General features: G+C 39.6%; 1 long non-coding RNA gene across 1 annotated transcript; it reads left to right on the forward strand.

The window, feature by feature from the left end:
* The first annotated feature begins 1,460 nt into the window (after nucleotides 1-1,460).
* LOC141277859 (uncharacterized) lies at nucleotides 1,461-14,835 on the forward strand. Its single transcript, XR_012329725.1, has 3 exons — nucleotides 1,461-1,580; nucleotides 6,603-6,695; nucleotides 11,751-14,835. It is a non-coding gene; the product is annotated as an uncharacterized lncRNA (long non-coding RNA).
* Nucleotides 14,836-20,785: the final 5,950 nt, after the last annotated feature.

Consider the following 20,785-nt stretch of genomic DNA (forward strand, 5'->3'; position numbering starts at 1 on the left):
TTTTCCATCCCCTCACTTTCAGTCTGTATGTGTCCCTAGGTCTGAAGTGGGTCTCTTGTAGACACCATATAGATGGGTCTTGTTTTTGTATCCATTCAGGGAGCCTGTGTCTTTTGGTTGGAGCGTTTAATCCATTCACGCTTAAGGTAATTATAGATATGTATGTTCCTATGACCATTTTCTTAATTGTTTTGGGTTTGTTTATGTAGGTCCTTTTCTTCTCTTGTGTTTCTCACTTAGAGAAGTTTCTTTAGCATTTGTTGTAGAGCTGGTTTGGTGGTGCTGAATTCTCTTAGCTTTTGCTTGTCTGTACAGCTTTTGATTTCTCCATCGAATCTGAATTAGATCCTTGTTGGGTAGAGTAATCTTGGCTGTACGTTCTTCCCTTTCATCACTTTAAATATGTCATGCCACTCCCTTCTGGCTTCTAGAGTTTCTGATGAGAAATCAGCTGTTAACCTTACGGGAGTTCCCTTGTATGTTATTTGTCATTTTTCCCTTGTGGCTTGCAATAATTTTCTTTGTCGTTAATTTTTATCAGTTTGATTACTATGTGTCTCAGTGTATTTCTCCTTGGGTTTATCCTTCTTGGGACTCTCTGCAGTTCCTGGACTTGGGTGGCTATTTCTTTTCTCATGTTAGGGAATTTTTCAACTATAATCTCTTCAAATATTTTCTCGGGTCTTTTCTCTCTCTCTTCTCCTTCTGGGACCCCTATAATGCGAATGTTGTTGCATTTAATGTTGTACCAGAGGTCTCTTAGGGTGGCTTCATTTCTTTTCATTCTTTTTTCTTTATTCTGTTCTGTGGCAGTGAATTCCACCATTCTGTCTTCCAGGTCACTTATCTGTTTTTTCTGCCTCAGTTATTCTGCTGTTGATTCCTTCTAGTGTATTTTTCATTTCAGTTATTGTATTGTTCATCTCTGTTTGTTTGTTCTATAATTCTTCTAGGTGTTTGTTCTTGAATTCTTCTAGGTCTTTGTTAAACATTTCTTGCATCTTCTTGATCTTTGCCTCCATTCTTTTTCTGAGGTCCTGTATCATTTTCACTATCATTATTCTGAATTCTTTTTCTTGAAGGTTGCCTATCTCCACTTCATTTCGTTGTTTTTCTGGGGTTTTATTTTGTTCCTTCATATGGTATATAGCCCTCTGCCTTTTCATCTTGTTTATCTTTCCGTGAATGTGGTTTTTATCCACAGGCTGCAGGATTCTAGTTCTTCTTGCTTCTGCTGTCTGCCCTCTGGTGGGTGAGGCTATCTAAGAGGCTTGTGCAAGTTTCCTGGTGGGAGGGACTGGTGGTGGGTAGAGCTGGGTGTTGCTCTGGTGGGCAGAGCTCAGGCAAACTTTAATCCGCTTGTCTGCTGATGGGTAGGGCTGAGTTCCCTCCCTGTTGCTTGTTTGGCCTGAGGAAACCCAACACTGGAGACTACCGGGCTCTTTGGTGGGGCTAATGGCAGACTCTGGGAGGGCTCACGCCAAGGAGTACTTCCCAGAACTTCTGCTGCCAGTGTCCTTGTCCTCACAGTGAGACAGAGCCACCCCCTGCCTCTGCAGGAAACCCTCCAACACTAGCAGGTAGGTCTGGTTCAGTCTCCTCTGGGGTCACTGCTCCTTCCCCTGGGTCCTGATGCACACACTACTTTGTGTGTGCCCTCCAAGAGTTGAGTCTCTGTTTCCCCCAGTCCTGTCGAAGTCCTGTAATCAAATCCTTCATATCCAGCCTTCAAATTCGATTCTCTAGGAATTCCTTCTCCCGTTGCCAGACCTCCAGGTTGGGAAGCCTGACGTGGGGCTCAGAACCTTCACTCCAGTGGGTGGACTTCTGTGGTATAGGTGTTCTCCAGTTTGTGAGTCACCCACCCAGTGGTTATGGGATTTTATTTTATTGTGATTGCACCCCTTCTACTGTGTCATTGTGGCTTCTCCTTTGTCTTTGGATGTGGGGTATCATTTTTGGTGAGTTCCAGTGTCTTCCTGTCAATGATTGTTCAGCAGTTAGTTGTGATTCTGGTGCTCTCACAAGAGGGAGTGAGTGCACGTCCTTTTACTCCGCCATCTTGGTCCAATCTCTCTCGTATGGGATTTAACAATGGTAAATAAGATTTTCTCTAATTCCACAGATGGTATGCTTGCAAGAGCATGTCAGACAGGGAAGAGAAACCAATACTCTCAAATAGTAATTTATCCCATTTCGGACAAACTGATGAGTCCAATATAGCACAGTTGCTAATGGGTAGTTGACTATTAATGGGTCCTCCTGGGAAATGGTGTTTAGCCTTGGTTTCTGCTGTTAGCTGATCCAATCTAGATTCATAATTCCATTTGGTGGATGTAGCCACCTTAGTATTAAATGACTCCTCTGCAATGGATGCCCTCTAGTGAACTTTCACATGGGACACAAATATCCCCGCATTCTTATTTACGATGTCCATCCTCATTCCTCTTACACAAACATTCTTGTCACCAATCTTACACTCTTATTCTTTCCAAGTCCCTAACTGGGTGTTAGCCACTGTCCCAAACTCAGTGTAGATCCATTTCTCAGGTTATTCTTCCCCCGTAGTGAACAGTCATTGCTCCAAGCTCTGCCTACTGGCTGGAATTTCCTTCACCACTATCCTTGAGGGTCATGCCTAATTAGACTGTAATATGGCAGCCTCCACTTCTGGCTAGAGCACCTGTAAACCAGGCTCGAGTTCTTTCTTTCTCTATCAACTACGCAAAGGAAGGTCCTCAGAAGGGCACAGGTGTGAAGTGAAGGAGCACCAGCACTACAGCAGAAGGTGGTAGATGTAACTTGCTGATGCCATACAGATCTACTTGAACCTGACCTCCTAGATACCACTTCCATTTGAAAAGCAATTGTTTCTGTATACACCAACGCTTATGGCTTAGTGAATCAGAGAGCACTCAATTCATGACAGGAAGCTCAAGCAACATAGTCACTCAGAGGCAATGGTATAGTGGATCCTATGTCACCCTGCCCATAGGTCCCAATCCAGGACTGAGACACTCATTACCCTGCTGTAATGACACTATTATGAGAACATGATCACAGTTGATCCCCTTCTGGAAATTTCCCAGAGCCCATGGAAGCAGCCTTGCTCAAAGTTATGCTCCCCTCCCTGGGGCAAAGACCACATCCAGTACCTGGGTGATGTGGCAATACCTGGCTCCCTTTCCTCTTCAAGGCAAGACAACTTTATAGAAACATCCCAACTTCAGAACTCCCTGTGTGATCAACTGAGGCCTCTGTTGCAACTGCATCACAGTTCAACTCCTCCCCTTGCCCAGTCCTGACTCTTTCACTCTCTTACAGTTGTTGCACCCAAGTGCAGTCCCCAGTATGTCTCCTGTACACCAGTCTCCATCTCAGACTTGGCTCTGCGGGGAACAAACACACAGTCAAGTATTTAGACTCTATGAAGTCCTTGAGGCATGCCAGGGTCTTCTTCTCAAAGGAAGAATAGTTATCAGCTGAGAAAAGCACAGCTTTGCTTCCAAACTCTATGGGACTATGCTGTGATTCTCTTACTGAGATTTCCTATTCCAAAAAACTTTGAATACCATTGAATCTGTTGGGTCATAGGCCTGAGTGACAGCCTGTACCCACTAAAGAATCTGCTCTTACTCTGAGCCCCTCTTGAAACTCACAGTCTTGCAAGTTACTTGGTAGATACAGAATATATATCCACTGAAATCTAAAGAAGCTCAGAAATGGTACAGATAGTTCAGGAAAATACATTAATTTTATAGACACTTTCTGATGTCTACTCTGTGTCAGTCACTCTGGGAGATGCAGGAAAGAAATGAAAAGTGGCTTCACACTTAGAAGAATTTCATCTAGTTAGCTGCAGAGCAATAAAAGTCATGATGATGGCTTTTTGTGGGCAGTGCCAGACTACATTTATGTATGAAGTGTCACAAGCACGCAAGAAGAAAGTAATCATTCCTGCCCTGGCGGGCTGAATAGGAGGAGTAGGTGATATTTGGTCATATTAAACTGTGAGCTGATCGGCTCAATGAACAACAAAATACGTTTTTGAGGCCAAATATGAAAGGTGTAAAGATATTTAATGACCCTGAGATTTAAGCTGTTCCTAAGTATGTAATTCACCTATCAGATAAATTTGCTTTCTGGGTTTGGAGCCTAAAAAATGCAACAGAATGAATTTCTGTTTCAACTTTGTGAAGGGGGAATTTAAAAATAATTTCTGACTTCTCTTCAGAACAGCAGTACAATCCTCACCGTTGTCATTTGCTGCTCATGGCCTGGCATTGAACAGTGATAAACAGCTATACACTTAATTATAAATTATGTGCTAAATGGATGTTCGAAGTAGATTGTTGGACATATAATATCCTCACCAAATTCTGAGAGTTGAGTACAGCCTTTCTTTTGTCTCTTATTGATGAATCGGCTGCAAGATACTCAGAACACCCTAGCATTAATTGTTATTCACTATTTCTAAAGTTTTTTTTTTTTTTAAATAGGAAGTCTTCTTAGAAATAAAGTCAGGAAATGTTCAGCAACTTGGAGAAACAATCTGTATACAATATCTCATACACTCTTAAGTCAGACACGATCAAGATTGAATAATTTATATTTTGCTATTGACATAAAAGATTATTCTGAACTTTTTCTTACAAAAAAAGGAATCTCTCTGATGCCTTTTTATTCTAAGCTCACACACACACACACACACACACACACACACACACACATACACAGAGCTATTGAAATGCCTTGCCTTATAGTGTCATAGCTAATATTTTAAGGCTTAGTGTATACTTGAGGTGATGTTGATAGTTAACAATAGTGTGTGTAAGCAATGTATCTCTGATAGTTTTCTTGATAAATTCAAGGCTTTTTGGCTGACTGTTTGTCAGACCTGATTACTGGATGGTTGCTGTTTTCAACCTTGTAAACTGGCAGGAGATATATCAGGTTTGCCTCTTTTTTGTTGTTCAGTTGTGCTTGCTTTGTTAGTGTTATCTTTGATCCAAGGCCCCTTTGACGCCCAATTTTACAATATTTTGGGAGGGTTACTTAAGTTAAAAGGAGATAATATAGTCTGTAAATCCATGTAACCCAATGCCGGTAAATGTCAGTGCATTGCCGCTGGCTGGAAGAGAGGAAACTCTCAAGGGCACCGTTGTCAGCTGCTCCAGGTCATGGACCCACCTCTCATCCCTCACCTCCTGGGGTTCCCCTGGAGAACATGTGGATGTCATGGTATCGGTGTGATATGAACTAAGTATTATCACTAATCTAATTCTGTGTATCTGAAATCCGACAGTAAAAGAATTTAGGGCCCAGTGAGGTAGGTGAAATCTGAGGGCGCAGATCTGTCCGCGGCATCTACAGATGGATTCCACTGCTTTCTAGTAGAGGTGGCAGAGCTTGTGATGTTGGGGAACACGCTCTTCAGCAGCTCTCCTGGACGGGTGGTTTAGGCCAGGGCTAACCCGGAAGGCGGTCAGATTTCGCTGTGTGTCCTGTGCGGGGTAAACTAAGGCAGCTCTGCATCTATCCTGAAAGAGAGAGCCCTTGAGACTGGGTGATGTGTAGGCTGCTGCGTGATTGTGTGGGCCAAGTGTCAGCCCCTTGGAGACCACTGCAGGGGTGCAGTTGGAAGGGGCCTAAAAGACTAGATCTTAAAAGTTCTCACCACACAAAAGAAGAGGGTCTTGCTTGTGGGGCGGCCTCAGCAGGGAAGGAGGTAGAGAGTTGGGTCCGCAGGGGCTGGTAAGGTCCAAGAGAGCAGTCCTCGCATGCAGTCCTCCTCAGAGGAGGTTATTCTACAGAAGCCCAGAGCCGCTGGAGGGGAGGGGCTCACTTCAGGTGTCAGGAGCCCCACCTGAGAGCCTGTCACTCCTGCACCTGGCAGGTGCTGTGTAGGAGGGATGACCAGGCCCACAGCTGCCTGTTCTGTGGGCAGCAGAGACAGTGATGGTGGCTTCTCCAGCCCGGGGGTCTGGTGGCAGATCAGGAACATTCAGTCACTCACTAGGAGAGCTCCCCGCCAACTCTAGCCTGGCAGGAGACCCTCTCTGACTTGCCAACAAACCTAACTGTCATCAGCCCCTGAGGCGGCCTTGGCCTAGTGTAGGGGCTGCTGGTTGGACTTGTTAGGTTCAGTTCTGTCCACTGACCTCCTGTGTTCTCTTTGATTTCTGTTTATTTTTATATATTTAAATGTTTATGAATAGGTAATACGATGACATAGTCCAGAATTCGAGAGCAATAAACGGTCCTATACAGTGAAAACTCTCTTCTATCCACCAGTCTGTCCTTCTCTCCAGAGGTAACTGTTGTCAGATCCTTGTGACTATCTGAGGTTTTATATACATACGTGTATGTGTATCTCAACAAGCATCTATTCTTTTCTATCCCTGGCACGCTCATGGTAGACTACCATGTCCGTGGTCTTATACTTTTTTCATTTAATTTATCTCAGAGGTGTTTTCATATTAGTTCATTAAGAGCTTTGTTATTATTTTTAACAATCACATGACTTTCCTCTGTATGTATGTATGGTACCTTATTTAACCAGTCACCTGATATTTAGATGGTTTCCAATCTTTTGATTACAGTGTTACATAGAATGACCTGGTACAGTGCAATTCCCATGTGTGAAAATATCTGTAAGGATTAATTCTGAGAAGAGGAAAATCCCAAGGCAAAAGGTACGTATACTCATGATTTTGAGAGATACTGCCAAATTATCCACCATAAGTGCCGTACTAATTTTCAGTCCCACAAGGTCTATGTGAGAGAACTTGTTTATCTGAATCTTTACCATCCTAATGTGTTATCAATCTTTTTGATTTCTGCCAGTCTACTGGATTAAAAATGATATCTTGGTGGGTTTCTAATTTGTTTTTCCTTAATAAGAGTGAAGTTGAGCATATTTTTATATGTCTAAGATGAATGCATGAGTACATTTTTATCTGTGAACTGGTTGTTCAAATCTTTTATCCATTTTTCTATTGAGTTATTTGTCTACCAGTGATTTGTATGTCCCTTTGGGATGTAGTTTGAGTATTTCTGGCACTCGCATTTTGATTTTTCTCATGGAATGTTGAGTGTGTGGGTAGCCAGATTTATCATATATGTATATATGTACATATATGTATGTATACATTCCCCTCCTGCCCCTTTTTGCATGGCTTCTGGATTTTTGTCTTAGAAAAGGATTCCTCACTTCTTATATTGACATTTTTTCACCTTTATTTATTCTAGTACTTTGATGGTTTCTTCCACTCTTTATACATACATTTTGATCCATTTGTCATTTGTCCTTACGTAAGTTGTAAGACATGGGTGTTCACTTGATTTCCCAGATGGCTACCCAGATGTTGCAATACCATTTATTAAATAATTCATCTTTTCCCCACTGATTAGAACTGTCACCTTTATTACCACATTTTTTGTTTGTATTTAGATCTATTTCTGAATCTTCTATTATTTTCCGTTGATTTCAGTACCACCTTTTAAATTACTATAGTTTTATGTTTTAATATGTGAAAGGAATGTTGGCCCTTCATTATTTTTATTAGAATTCTTCTAAATATTATTGTTTATTTATTGTCTTATTGTTAAAAAAAATTAGAACCAGCATGTCTAGACACACATATACAGATGAAAAAACCCATGTTAACTTAAGGAAAATTGACATCTTTGACATACTGATTGATCCTTCCCATGCATGTGGTAAATTTATATTTGTTCAAGTAATTTCTTGTGCCCCATAGAAGTAATTTAAAGTTATATCATAGATCTTGCCCTGGAGTTCAAGTCTGCCATCGTGTGGTCACTGTTAGACCAGTGAGAAGGGTTAACCACCCAAGGGACCACCAGTAGTATGCATAATTTTTTTAGAAAATCAACTTTATTGATTTATAATTTACATACAATAAATTGCATCCTATTCATGAATTTTTATTCAAAAAATAAAATGTCAAAAAATTGTTCACTGCGATGAAATACCGCTTCACACTTCTCAGAAAGGCTTTCATCAGAAAGACAACAAATAACAAGTGAAGGAGAGGATGTGGAGAAAAGGGAACCCTCACGCACTGTTGGTAGGAATGTAAATTGGTGCAGCCACTATGGAAAACAGTATGGAGTTTCCTCAAAATATTAGAAATAGAACTACTGTACAATCTAGAAAATCGATATACTTCTGGGTATTTTTCAAAAAAACCCCAAAACATTAATTTGAAAGGATATATGCACCCCTATGTTCACTGCAGCATTATTCACAATGACCAAGATATGGAAGCAACCTAAGTGTACATCAATAGGTGATGGATAAAGAAGATGTGGTATATATACATATACGTATATATACACACACATACACATACACACACACACAGTGGAATACTACTCAGCCATAAAAAGAATGAAGTCTTGCCATTTGTGACAACATGTATGGACCTAGAGCATATTATAAGTGAAATAAGTCAGATAAAGACAAATACCATATGATCTCACTTATATGTGGAATCTAAAAAAACAAAACAAACCAACCAACAAAACAAAACAAAAACAGCCTCATAGATACAGAGGACAAATGGGTGATTGCCAGAGGGGATGAAGTGGGGGGAGCAAAATAGGTGAAGGGCATTAAGAGGTAGAAACCTCCAGTTATAAAATAAATGTCATGGGTGTATAATATACAGTGTAAGCAATATGGTCAATAGTATTGTAATAACTTTGTATGGGGATAGATGGTTACAAGACTTGTGGTAATCATTTCATAATATATTCAAATGTCAATATCACTGTGTAATACACCTGAAACTAACATAATATTGTACATCAACTATATTTCAATTAAAAAAAAGGAAAAAATATAGTTAAACTTTTTAGCTATAAAATGACACTAGAAAGGAGGGTGCCAGGAGCTTTTCCCAAACCATGAGTGCATAGTTTAATCAAGGACTGCTTGGTACACTCCCTGCTGCATTTGCCTCCCTCTGGTCCCAGATAGGTCATATTCAACTCCTTTTTGGAGTCTGTGACCCCAAAGCATCATGGGTTCTTGGAGCTGGAAGATGCCCTTTGGAGGCTAATGAGTCCAGCTGACCAGACCAGTGTCATGTAGGAGAAAGAATGATGCATCAAGACAAAGGAGACCTGGGCATCCTCATGTAGGCCCATCTGGTATCCACCTGACTGGCCAACACGTTCAGCTTTTTTGAGACTCAATTTCCACAACTGTGACAGTGGAATAAGTAATACCTGCTTAGTCTATTTTTAGGATTGTTATGAGGGTGAAATGCGAGTGTGTGTGCAAGGTATTAGTAAGTCAAAAGGTAATGAAAATACAAGGGGCTATTATTAAAAAGGTAGGAAAATAAGATGTGGACATATTAAAATCCCCTGTACCCAAGGTCATCTATTTGGCTTGGTGGTACCAATCAAAAGAGCTCTGTATCATTCAACAAACTTTATAGAGCTTACCTTCTGTCCAAGCATTGTGTAAAGGATACAAAACAAGAAAAGAAAGACATGGTTATCCCTGCTCTAAAGAAACTCATCATCTAATGGGGTAATATATTTCTTTTTGAGTGCTGGTAACAAGAGTATGTTTACTTTGTGAAAATCCATGGAGCTGTACAACAATAACTTGTATAGTTTTCTGTATACACATTAGGTTCAATAGAGTTTGCAGAAAAGTAACATTTTAACTATATGTTTGTAAGATGCATTCATTGATTTCAATGTGGCATTGCATTTTATTATATGTTCCACTAGAATTTATTTGCCCGTTCTACGGGTGATGGACATTTGGATTGTTTCTGGTATGGGACGTTTGTGAAAAATGCTTATATGTGTCTCCTGGTGTGCATGAGCACAAGTTGCTCGGGGAGGGGGACAGCTAAATCATTGTTTGTGGCCATCTTCAAGTTTACTGGATCGTGCTAAACTGGTGTTTGAAGTGGTTGCTCCAATTCTCCTTCCCACCAGTAGTGTGTGAGATTACTCTAATTGGTTTGACAGTCATTACAATTTTTGCCAGTCTGACCAGTGTCCTGTGGTAGCTTATCGTGGTGTTACTTTGCATTTTCCTGATGTCGAACCTATGTTTACTGGACTTTTGGATTTCTTCTTTTGAGAACTCCTTCCTCGAGACTTTGCCCATTTCTCTACTGGGTTTTTCTTTTCTTACTGATTTGGATTGAGGATTACTCAAGAATTCTGGGACTCTGAGTGGACAGGTACTCAAAATCATCCTAATATATCCCATGGGAAGAAGTTATAGCTTCCACATCTCTGAGGTCACCAGCTGTGCTTCTTTTCTCAACGTGTCACTGGGGAGGATGGATTTTCCATTATGTTTTTATTATTGATTCCTATCTTAATTGCATTATAGCTAATGCTTTGAAATTGTTGAGATTTGACTTATGGCCTTACTGTAGAGGCAATTTTTGTAAATATTCCAGGTGTGATGTGAAGGATGTATATTTTACAGATGGTTGTTGCAGATACACCATGTGCGTTACATCGAGTGCGTTACATGTGCTCTTCAAATCTGTACCCCTCGGTGATTTTTTGGTCTGCTTGTCCTATTAATTACCGAGATGAGCATATTAAAATATTCCATTGAAATTACAGATTTGTCTATTTATCCTTGTAATTCTTTCCACTTTTGCTTTACATATTGTAAGACTGTTTCTGTCTACTTTTGCTTTACGTAGTACAAGTCCATGTCCTTAGCCCAGCTTGCTGTCATAAGAAAACAAGCCCCTATGTCTGTCTGGTAGTGTGTCTACAACCCCTGTATCATGAAGCTTTTCCTTTTGTCTCCCTTTATAATCCTGCCTCTCTTACTTTACAGAAGGAATGCACCTTACCCATTTCCCTTCTTACTATGCTTCTTTGCCTCCGGAGCACCAAAGGGTACTCTGAAATATTAGTTATTAATATTAATCAAGACACCATAAATTGAAGGCAAGGCTTTGTGTTTTTCATTAGTTAGACATTTATGTGTTAGGGACACAGCATAGCATTAGATGATGATAGGATTTGGGGCTTAAAAATATTTTAAATAGGATTTAAAATATTTAAGAATATTTTAAAAGTTGAATGACATTACTTAACAAAATTTCTCCCATTTCCACCCACTGATATATATAAACATATTTTCTAATGATTTACATATATAGAAATGGAAAGAGGAATAGAAATTATGCTGACCCTTGTTTCATTCTAATAATCAGTCATATTTATCACAGCTATAGAACTAATTGAAAAGCAAAAGCCCCAGTCATTTCATTAAGAAATACATACATACTTTAATATAATTTAAATATGATACATATAATGTAACTTGAAATGTTATGTTTAAGAAACATAAAATTTATAATTATGATGTTTTAGCTAAATTTAAGTCAATTTTCCCATGTTTTAGTTGCAGATAAGGATGATAAGGTAATCAGTTTTCAAAACTTTGAAATATAAATGTATATTTTTATGTAAAATTCTGAGTTCAAGGAGAAAAAAGAATTATGTAAAATTTTTAACTGTTAAAGATGAGTTCATTCATAATATGTTTTAAATGGGAATCAAAGTGCATGGTGTTTACTTTCCATTGAGTATTTAAAAGAATTTTAAAAGTATTTAAAAGAATGATGTGAAAGTTTTCTTTTAAAATGCCAATTTCTGTAATGTGCAAGAAATAACAAAAGTTTTTGAGATCAACTTTTAAAAAGTGTACAATTCTTTTACAGGTATGTGAGAAGAACACAGTGAAGACGCTGACCTCATGCTGGCCTAGTCCATCTCCTGTCTCTGGGCATTCAAATCCCGCTGGACACTTGAAGAACTATGAATTTCCTGGGAAGAAGTTTCCTCCCTCGTAAAAGTGTTTCAGTATCTCAGCATATTTACCATCTGGGAATACTGATACTTACCTTTCTATCTAATGGAAGGTACGTGTGAGAAAGGGCTTTATTGTCCAATCAGGAAAGGAGTGTCACCGTGTAGCAGTGAGTGCCCAGAGCTGGAAGTACTCCAAAGGAGCTGGAATGGTGGACCTTGCTCCGTTTTAGAGCTCACATCTGATTGCCTACCTTACTCCTGTTGGAAAGAATAGGGAGGAAGGGAAAATGAACAGACAGACTAGTTATGAAGTGCCTACCATGTTTGGGTATCTTACTTGTACTTTCCTGTACGTTGTTTGATTTCCATAACAATTCATCCCTACAGATGAAGAAATGGAACCTAAGGAAGATGACAGGTGTGCCAGGTTTCCACAGCCTGTCAGTGGCGAGGCTGGGGTTTGATCCCAGGTCTGTCTGACGTGGCTACATCCATGGCCTCACAATCAGAAGATGCATGTGCCCACAGGCAAATTACTTAGCTTCTCTGAGCTCAAGCTCCCTCATCTGTAAAATGGCACAGTAATAGCTATTTTGCAGGGTGGTATTCACAATCTAGGGAGTTAATGTGTGGACATACTCAAATCTTTAGCATAGGGCCTGGCCCATGGAAGACCCTGAAGATATGAGAATGAACTATTCAGGCACAAAGTTGGGTATTCTGGCACAATACTTCTGCCAGCAAAGTGATGGCTACTATTGGGGACACTAGCTGTGTCTTGAAGGCAACAAGCTGAGTGGGGACTTGCCTTAAACTTTGAGACCAAGCAGCTAAGACTGAAGGCTGGACTTGGACTTGGGGGTAGCCAAAAGGAAAGATGGCTGTTGCCTCCCAGACCTGTCCATTCCAACCCCTCCTAACCAAGAATTTCCCACCATCCACTGTGTCAAGACAAAACAATGTGGTCCACAGAGCCCATTCTTCTGTCTGCAGGAAAAGAATAAAACCTCATGTTACCTCACCCAGGCAAGGCAGCAGCCACAAGGAGACACCCTGCCTGAACAGATTGAGAAACCAACAACTCTTTTAGGATCCCTAAGAGAGATAGGACACAGGGTAAACCACTGCCCACAAGATTAGAGAGACCAACAAGCAGGTACAGAGAATAACAGCTTAATGGAGCAGAGATTCACCAGGCAAAATGGCTACAGGAGCCAGTGCTGGGTAGGAAAACCTGAACTGTAATGAGGAATTGAGGACCCCATCACGGGGGGGACCGCCACAGTATTATGAGATTTACCTCCAGGAGCTTGATCAGGTTCCACAGTAAACAGCAGAGAAAAATCCCCTCAGGCTTCCAGGAGGGGGAGGGGAAAAGGAACCATTCTGAAATATGCCAGAGCACTCTGTTCTTCTTAACACCTGCCCTCAGAAGAAACTAGTTAAGTAGAGTATAACTGACCTGGGGGAAGGGAAAGCCCAACTCCAGCCCACTGTAGCCAGCCTGTTCCACCTAAGGGGGAGGGAGTGGGGATGAGAAGCACTTGTGAAGTTCACAGTGCAGAGGCAGAGGCTTACTAAGAGACTGAGACCTAATCACAGGACACAGGACAACGGAAAGCTTCCCCTCCTCACCACACTGCCCCCTCCCCCCAACATTACTAAAGGCCCATTTACAGCCATTCCTTCTACCTGGTACACCATGTCCAGCTATCAAGAAAAATTACAAGCCACACCAAAAGGCAAAAATTTGAAGAGATGGAGCAAGCATCAGAACCAGACATGGCAGGAATGTTGGCATTATCAGACTGGGAAGTTAAAATAACATGATTAATATACTAGGGGCTCTAATGAGTAAAGTAATCAGCATGCAAGAACAGATGGGCTATGTAAGCAGAGAGATGGAAATCCTAAGAAAGAACCAAAAAGAAATGCTAGAGATAGAAAACACTCTTACAGAAATGAAGAATGTCACTGATGGGCTCATTAGTAGACTGGACACAGTTGAGGAAAGACTCTCTGAGTTTGAGGATATCTCAATAGAATCCTAAAAAGAAAAAGACTGAAAAACAAAAAAACAGAACAGAATATTCAAGGGCTATGGGGCAACTGCAAAGGGTGTGACACACACAATGGAAATACCAGAAGGAGAAGAAAGAAAGGAACAGAAGAAATATTTGAAACCGTGATTGGGAATTTCCCCAAATTAATGTCAGACACCAAACCAAAGATTCAGGAAGCTCAGAGAACACCAAGGAGGATAAATGCCAAAAAACACCCTACACCTGGGCACATAATTTTCAAATTACAGAAAATCAAAGATAAGGAAAAAATCCTGAAAGAAACTATAGGGGAAAAAAATATCTTATCTATAGAGAATCAAAGATAAGAATTATACCCAATGTCTCCTCAGAACCCATGCAAGCAAGACAAGAATGGAGTGAAATATTTGGGCTTCCCTGGTGGCGCAGTGGTTGAGAATCTGCCTGCTAATGCAGGGGACATGGGTTCGAGCCCTGGTCTGGGAAGATCCCACATGCCGCGGAGCAACTGGGCCCGTGAGCCGCAACTACTGAGCCTGCGCGTCTGGAGCCTGTGCTCCGCAACGGGAGAGGCCATGACAGTGAGAGGCCCGCGCACCGCGATGAAGAGTGGCCCCCGCTCGGCACAACTAGAGAAAGCCGTTGTGCAGAAGCGAAGACCCAACACAGACAAAAATTAAATAAATTAAAAAAAAATTTAAAAAAAAATGGAGTGAAATATTTAAAGTGTTGAGTGAAAAGAAACCACCAACCTAGAATTCTGTACTGTGTGAAATTATCCTTCAAAACTGAAGGAGAAATAAAGGCTTTCTTGGACCAACAGAACAGAGGGAATTTGCTGCCAGTAGATCTGCTTTGCAAGAAACGTTAAAAAAGTTCTTTAGAGAGAATGAAAATAATATAGGTCAGAAATGTGATCTACATTAAGAAAGGAAGAACATCAAAGGATTAAGTGAAGGTAAAACAAAAACTTTTATTTTTCTTTTAAATTTATTATTTATTGTTAAATACTATTATTACATTTTTCTTGTTCTTAATTGATTTAATAGTTTGTTCAAAATAATAATGGCAATAATGTATTTGATTATGATGCATGTATATATACATTTACATATGCTTATAGATGAGTGAAATGGTATATGGGAAGTCTCTGTACCTTCCTCTTAATTTTTCTGTGAACCTAAAACTGTTCCAAAAAAATAGAGTCCTTTAAAAAAAAAGTCTATGGTTGGGATGGACATTAGTATTGTTAAAAAAAAAAAAAAAAAAAACAACTTCATAGGTGATTGTAACATGCAGCCAGGGCTGAGAACCATTATACAAGGAGAATTTCATTTAAAATTACTGATGGATGTTTTTCTTTGATTGGTTCCCTTCACAAAATATTACTGAGCTCTTACTAGGTGCTAAGCACTGTGATAAGAGATGATGAACCAAAAAGACCAGTCTCCTGTTCTCATGTAGATTACAGTCTAAATAAAATAAGTATGCAATTCTTTAATAGTTACTACAGCTAAGAACAGGGCAGCCTGAGCTCATCTAGGGGTTAGCAAAGGTGTACCTAAGGAATTGACTTTTTTTTTCTTTTCTCCTTGCAGTATGCGGGCCTCTCACTGTTGTGGCCTCTCCCGTCGCAGAGCACAGGCTCCGGACGGGCAGGCTCAGTGGCCATGGCTCATGGGCCCAGCGCTCCCCGGCATGTGGGATCTTCCCAGACCGGGGCACGAACCCGTGTCCCCTGCATCGGCAGGCGGACTCTCAACCACTGCTCCACCAGGGAAGCCCTAAAGATGTATATTTATCATCAGAATGGCCATTATCAAAAAATCTAGAAACAATAAATGCTAGAAAGGGTGTTGTGAAAAAGGAACCCTCCTGCAATGTTGGTGGGAATGTAAATTGATACAACCACTATGGAGAACAGTATGGAGAATCCTTAAAAAACTAAAAATAGAATATACCCTGAGAAAACCATAATTCAAAAAGAGACATGTACCACAATGTTCATTGCAGCACAATTTACAATAGCCAGGACATGGAACCAACCTAAATGTCCAGAGACAGATGAATGGATAAAGAAGGTGTGGCACATATATACCATGGAATATTAGCCATAAAAAGAAACAAAATAGAGTTATTTGTAGTGAGGTGGATGGACCTAGAGTCTGTCATACAGAGTGAAGTAAGTCAGAAAGAGAAAAAAAAATACCGTATGCTAACACACGTATATGGTATCTTAAAAAATGGTACTGATCAACCTAGTGGCAGGGCAGGAATAAAGACATAGACATAGAGAATGGACTTGAGGACACGGGGTGGGAGGGGGAAGCTGGGGCAAAGTGAGAGTAGCATTGACATATATACACTACCAAATGTAAAATAGCTAGTGGGAAGCAGCAGCATAGCATAGGGAGATCAGCTCGGTGCTTAGCAATGACTTAGAGATGTGGGATAGGGTGAGTGGGAGGGAGGCTCAAGAGGGAGGGGATATAGGGATATATGTATGCATATAGCTGATTCACTTTGTTGTACAACAGAAACTAACACAGTATTGTGAAGCAATTAAACTCCAATAAAGATCTATTTTAATAAAGATGTATAGGGCTTCCCTGGTGGCGCAGTGGTTGAGAATCCACCATATATATATATATATATATATACATCTTTAAGAACACTTTTAAAATCATGCCTAGGACCATGGAGCTTATAATGTGATGTGGGATAGTGCCCCTTTCCCAGAAGAGGAATCCATTAAAACCCTACCAGTTCATGTATGGATGTGTCCCGTTCAGCTCTTCTAAGCAGAGGCAAACAGCTTATTTCATGTAGTACAGAGATTGGAGAGGGTTACCTAGGAGCCAGAACTCCCATTACAGAGAGTAAATGAGGATAAACGGAATATATGGAAAGAGCCCTTCCTTAGTCTGAGTGGTAGAATTTGATATTGGAAAATTCCTGGACTGATAATCAAATCAAAATCCAATGCATTATAGTTAAGTTTTTAGAAACGTCCTGGCTTCACGCATCTTAATGATTATTCTTTCATGTGGTCTAGAACGTTGAAAGAAGACTTCTCTGGATGGCGTTCTAATTGTACCAAATTTGAATCAATCACTTTGTAAGTTGAAGTATTCAAAAAACTATATATGACTAACCACATGCTTGACATTAAAGAAATTTTTTTTTTACAGAATGAAATAATGCTGTTTGCAGCAACATGGACAGACCTAGAGATGATCATACTAAGCAAAGTAAGTCACAAAGAGAAAGACAAATACCATATGATATCACTTATATGTGGAATCTAAAATACAACACAAACGAACCTATCTATGAAACAGAAACAGACTCACAGACATAGAGAACAGACTTGTGGTTGCCAAAGTGGGGGGAGTGGAGGAGGGAAGTATTGGGAGTTTGGGGTTAGCAGATGCGAACTATTATATATAGGATTGATAAACAACAAGGTCCTACTGTACAGCACAGGGAACTATATTCAATATCCTGTGATAAACCATAATGGAAAAGAATATATATGTATAACTGGATCACTTTGCTGTACAGCAGAAATTAACACAACATTGTAAATCAACCATACTTCAGTAAAATTAAAAAAAAAATTTACACCACACTTTAGAAAAATCACTCCCCTTCATATTTTACAAATAGAACTTATGTTTGTAGTTTCTGAGATAATTTTTATATGACTTTGATTATCTTACATATGTCAAAAAGGAATAGAGTTACATCCCACATATAAAGGCTGAGTGGTTTACTCGTGCTACATGGCAGTACTGAGAATGGGACAACCAGATGTGCCGTGCCTCCTGAGGTGATGAAACATGCAGTGCACAGCAGCACAGAGGCAGTGCCCTTGCCTAAGAAAGAAAAAATCCTGAACCCGAGTCTAATCAACCAGTGGATCCAACATGTTAAACAACATCACAAGGATACAGTCAGTTTAAAGATACCTTTTCATTAAAGAATATCACCACTTTCCAGATTATTGGTATACACTATTGAACTAGTTCCACAGAATTAAAAATTTACACACCCACCATAATGAACAAGAATTCATCTTACTGAACCTTGACCAGAATTGCTTATTGTATAATTAATTTTAAATACTGTACACTATTTGTATTAGGCAAAATGGCATTTGTTATTACATTAATTTGCATACAGGTGAGGCTAAATGTATTTTTGCCTGTTAGTTATTTTTTCTTTCTTTTTTTTTTTTTTTAGAATCGTCTATATTTTTTGCCTATTGATCTGTTTGATCCTTGATGGTTTTCTTACTTCTACTGGAGGCCTTTATTTGGTAAAGATATTTACCACTTACCATGTTTGTTGCGATCTTTTTCCAGCTTCTAGTTGGTCTTTTAATTTTGTTTATAGTCTCATATAGATTTCAAACATTTTAATGCTGTTAAATGTGCTGCTACTTTCCTCTGAGTTTCTGACACTGCTCTTAAAATTAGGAAGTTATTTCTCATTTAGGGAGATATGCTGCTTGATGAATAGAACCTGATAGATATGCAACTCTGTTTTTTTCTATTTGTGGCTTGATGCTTACATATTTAACTCCTTGATCTACCTACACATTTTTTTGGCGTAAGGTAGGAAAACAGGATCTAACTTATCTTTTTCCCCAAATAAAAAAACCTGTGGCTTGAGTACTATATTGAATAATTCCTATTTTCGTATAATTATTAGTAAGTGAAGTTATAATGTCATCAAGAGCCCACGTTCCTTCTTTATTGCTGATCTAGAAAGACCAATTTTGCCAAGACCTGAATTGCTTTGGTCTGGATATATTTTGCTCTATTTTATTGTTTCTTTGAGGTAAAAATGGAGGCTAGCTTTTTCCTCCCTTATATTACTGAATAACAAACAAGAGATCAACTCATTTGCGTTTGATATTAGTGAATATTTTGCCTGTTTCACATTTTGTAATTTAATATCATTTAATTTTCACTGGTAGCAATACGTTTTGATTTCTGTTTGCATACACTAGCTAAAACTAGGAAAGTCAATTTCTTAAATTACTAAAGGTGAAATCCTGACTGATTCTGGCTTTAAAATATACTCCTAAAGGGAAGTTCAAAATTTAAAAAAATCAATTCACAAACAGAGAAAATAAATAACAGGCAGCCTGTCTACTGAATTAAAGGACCACATGAAATAAAGAGAAGGTGAATTTTGTCATGGGAGGAGGGGACAAGAGGGCTGCCTGCCCGAGGACAGAGCCAGAGTGGGGGACGGCCCAGACATTCCAGAGTCGCTGTGAGATCCAGGGAGAACCCAGCAGGTCTGCATTCTGGTATGCTGCTGGAAGATATCTTTTAATATATTGAAAACCCCATGGTGAAAACATTGTCTGCCTCAGGATACAACACTGGGTTTAAATATACTAAATGATGCCAAAGAAGGAGCATATGCCAAGTGTACACGAGCCTTCCACGACCATTCCTGTATGTCAGAATTGAGCACAGGTCCTGGGAATGAGTAGAAAAATCATCCAGTGAAGACAGAGTTATGTTATCCATTGAATTATTAATATACTGTTAAAATATTTCACTCTTCACACAGCTGACATTTTGAGTTCATTCTTTTACAAATTAGTAAAGAAGCAAGCCAAATTGCTCAAGCTAAGTTATACAAGCTTTTCAAAGGTAAGAGCAGAAAATGTTCAGAAACTGTTCAGTGAGGGCCCACACTAGCTAGACCAGAATGTCTCAATAAATTAAAGCTAAAGGTAAACATGCAGCTTAGTTTACCATGCTTTTGTAATAAATATAAAGTGTTCGTATTGACGTATTTTATGTTCCCACCCCTCGGGGGAGGAAAAAACCCATAAATGTCTGTCCTTAGAAGCAGAGAGTATCATGGTATCGATATGACCCATCACTAAATGGTAGAGCTAGCCTGGGAAGAAAATGGAAAAGTTTGGAACAACCTATGCCTTCACTGGACATGTAAAACCTCTCCACCTGATGGTGTCATTACCAGCATAATGGAACACTCTTTGACAATGCCTAGGGTCTATTTAAATATTAGACCAAGGTGGAGCTGGCCATGCAGATGTGCAATACAGTACATCTTCAAATGTCTGCTATGGGTCTGTCCCCAACCACTGCAATTAACTGTTGGGACCCTGTGTGGGTCTCACCTCGTCCATGAGCCTGCAGGGATGGGGCACTAACCCCTGAATATTCCTGCTTCTGGTCTAGCTCCCAACAAGCTCTCCTGTGTACTCACTGAAGAGCATTCCAGAGGGGCCCACAGTTTATAGAGGCGCTGTCTGGAAGGTCTCACAGACATTAATTTATATTGGAAAAAAAGAAAAAGAAAACATTTGGGAGAACCATGGCTGCCTTTGTGTACAAAATAAAATTTGTTTTTATTGTTTTGCACTTTAAACAACAGATTCTTTTGCAGCTGAACTTCTAGACCCAAATCTTTTCGACCTTGAATTACACTTGAAAAATGAGCACAGATTGTGAAAGATGATTGCGAGGTTGTGGAAAGTACTGATGTCAGAATCAAAAGAACAGAGTTTAAGTTTCTGCTCGTTTAGTTTCTGAATGTGTGATCCTGAGCAAGCCACTTGACCCATATACAAAAGACGTAAACAAAATAGAAGGAAAAGTTAATGTTAAAGAAGATACATGCAAACTTTGGGCTGGCCAAAAAGTTCATTTGGCTTTTCTTCCATAGGATGGCTCTAGTAGCTCTTAGTTGTCTTTAACTTCATTTGAAACAATTTTGTCAGATTTTATGTGACAGCTGTCATATCAGCGTGTATTTAAAAAAACATCAAAACTGGTGAATTTTTGGGTAGCCATTTTAATACTGAAGATTGAAGAAGAAAAGCAACATTTTTGGCATATTATGCTTTA

The sequence above is a fragment of the Tursiops truncatus genome, chromosome 2, assembly GCF_011762595.2.
Source record: "Tursiops truncatus isolate mTurTru1 chromosome 2, mTurTru1.mat.Y, whole genome shotgun sequence".
Taxonomy (NCBI): Eukaryota; Metazoa; Chordata; class Mammalia; order Artiodactyla; family Delphinidae; genus Tursiops; species Tursiops truncatus.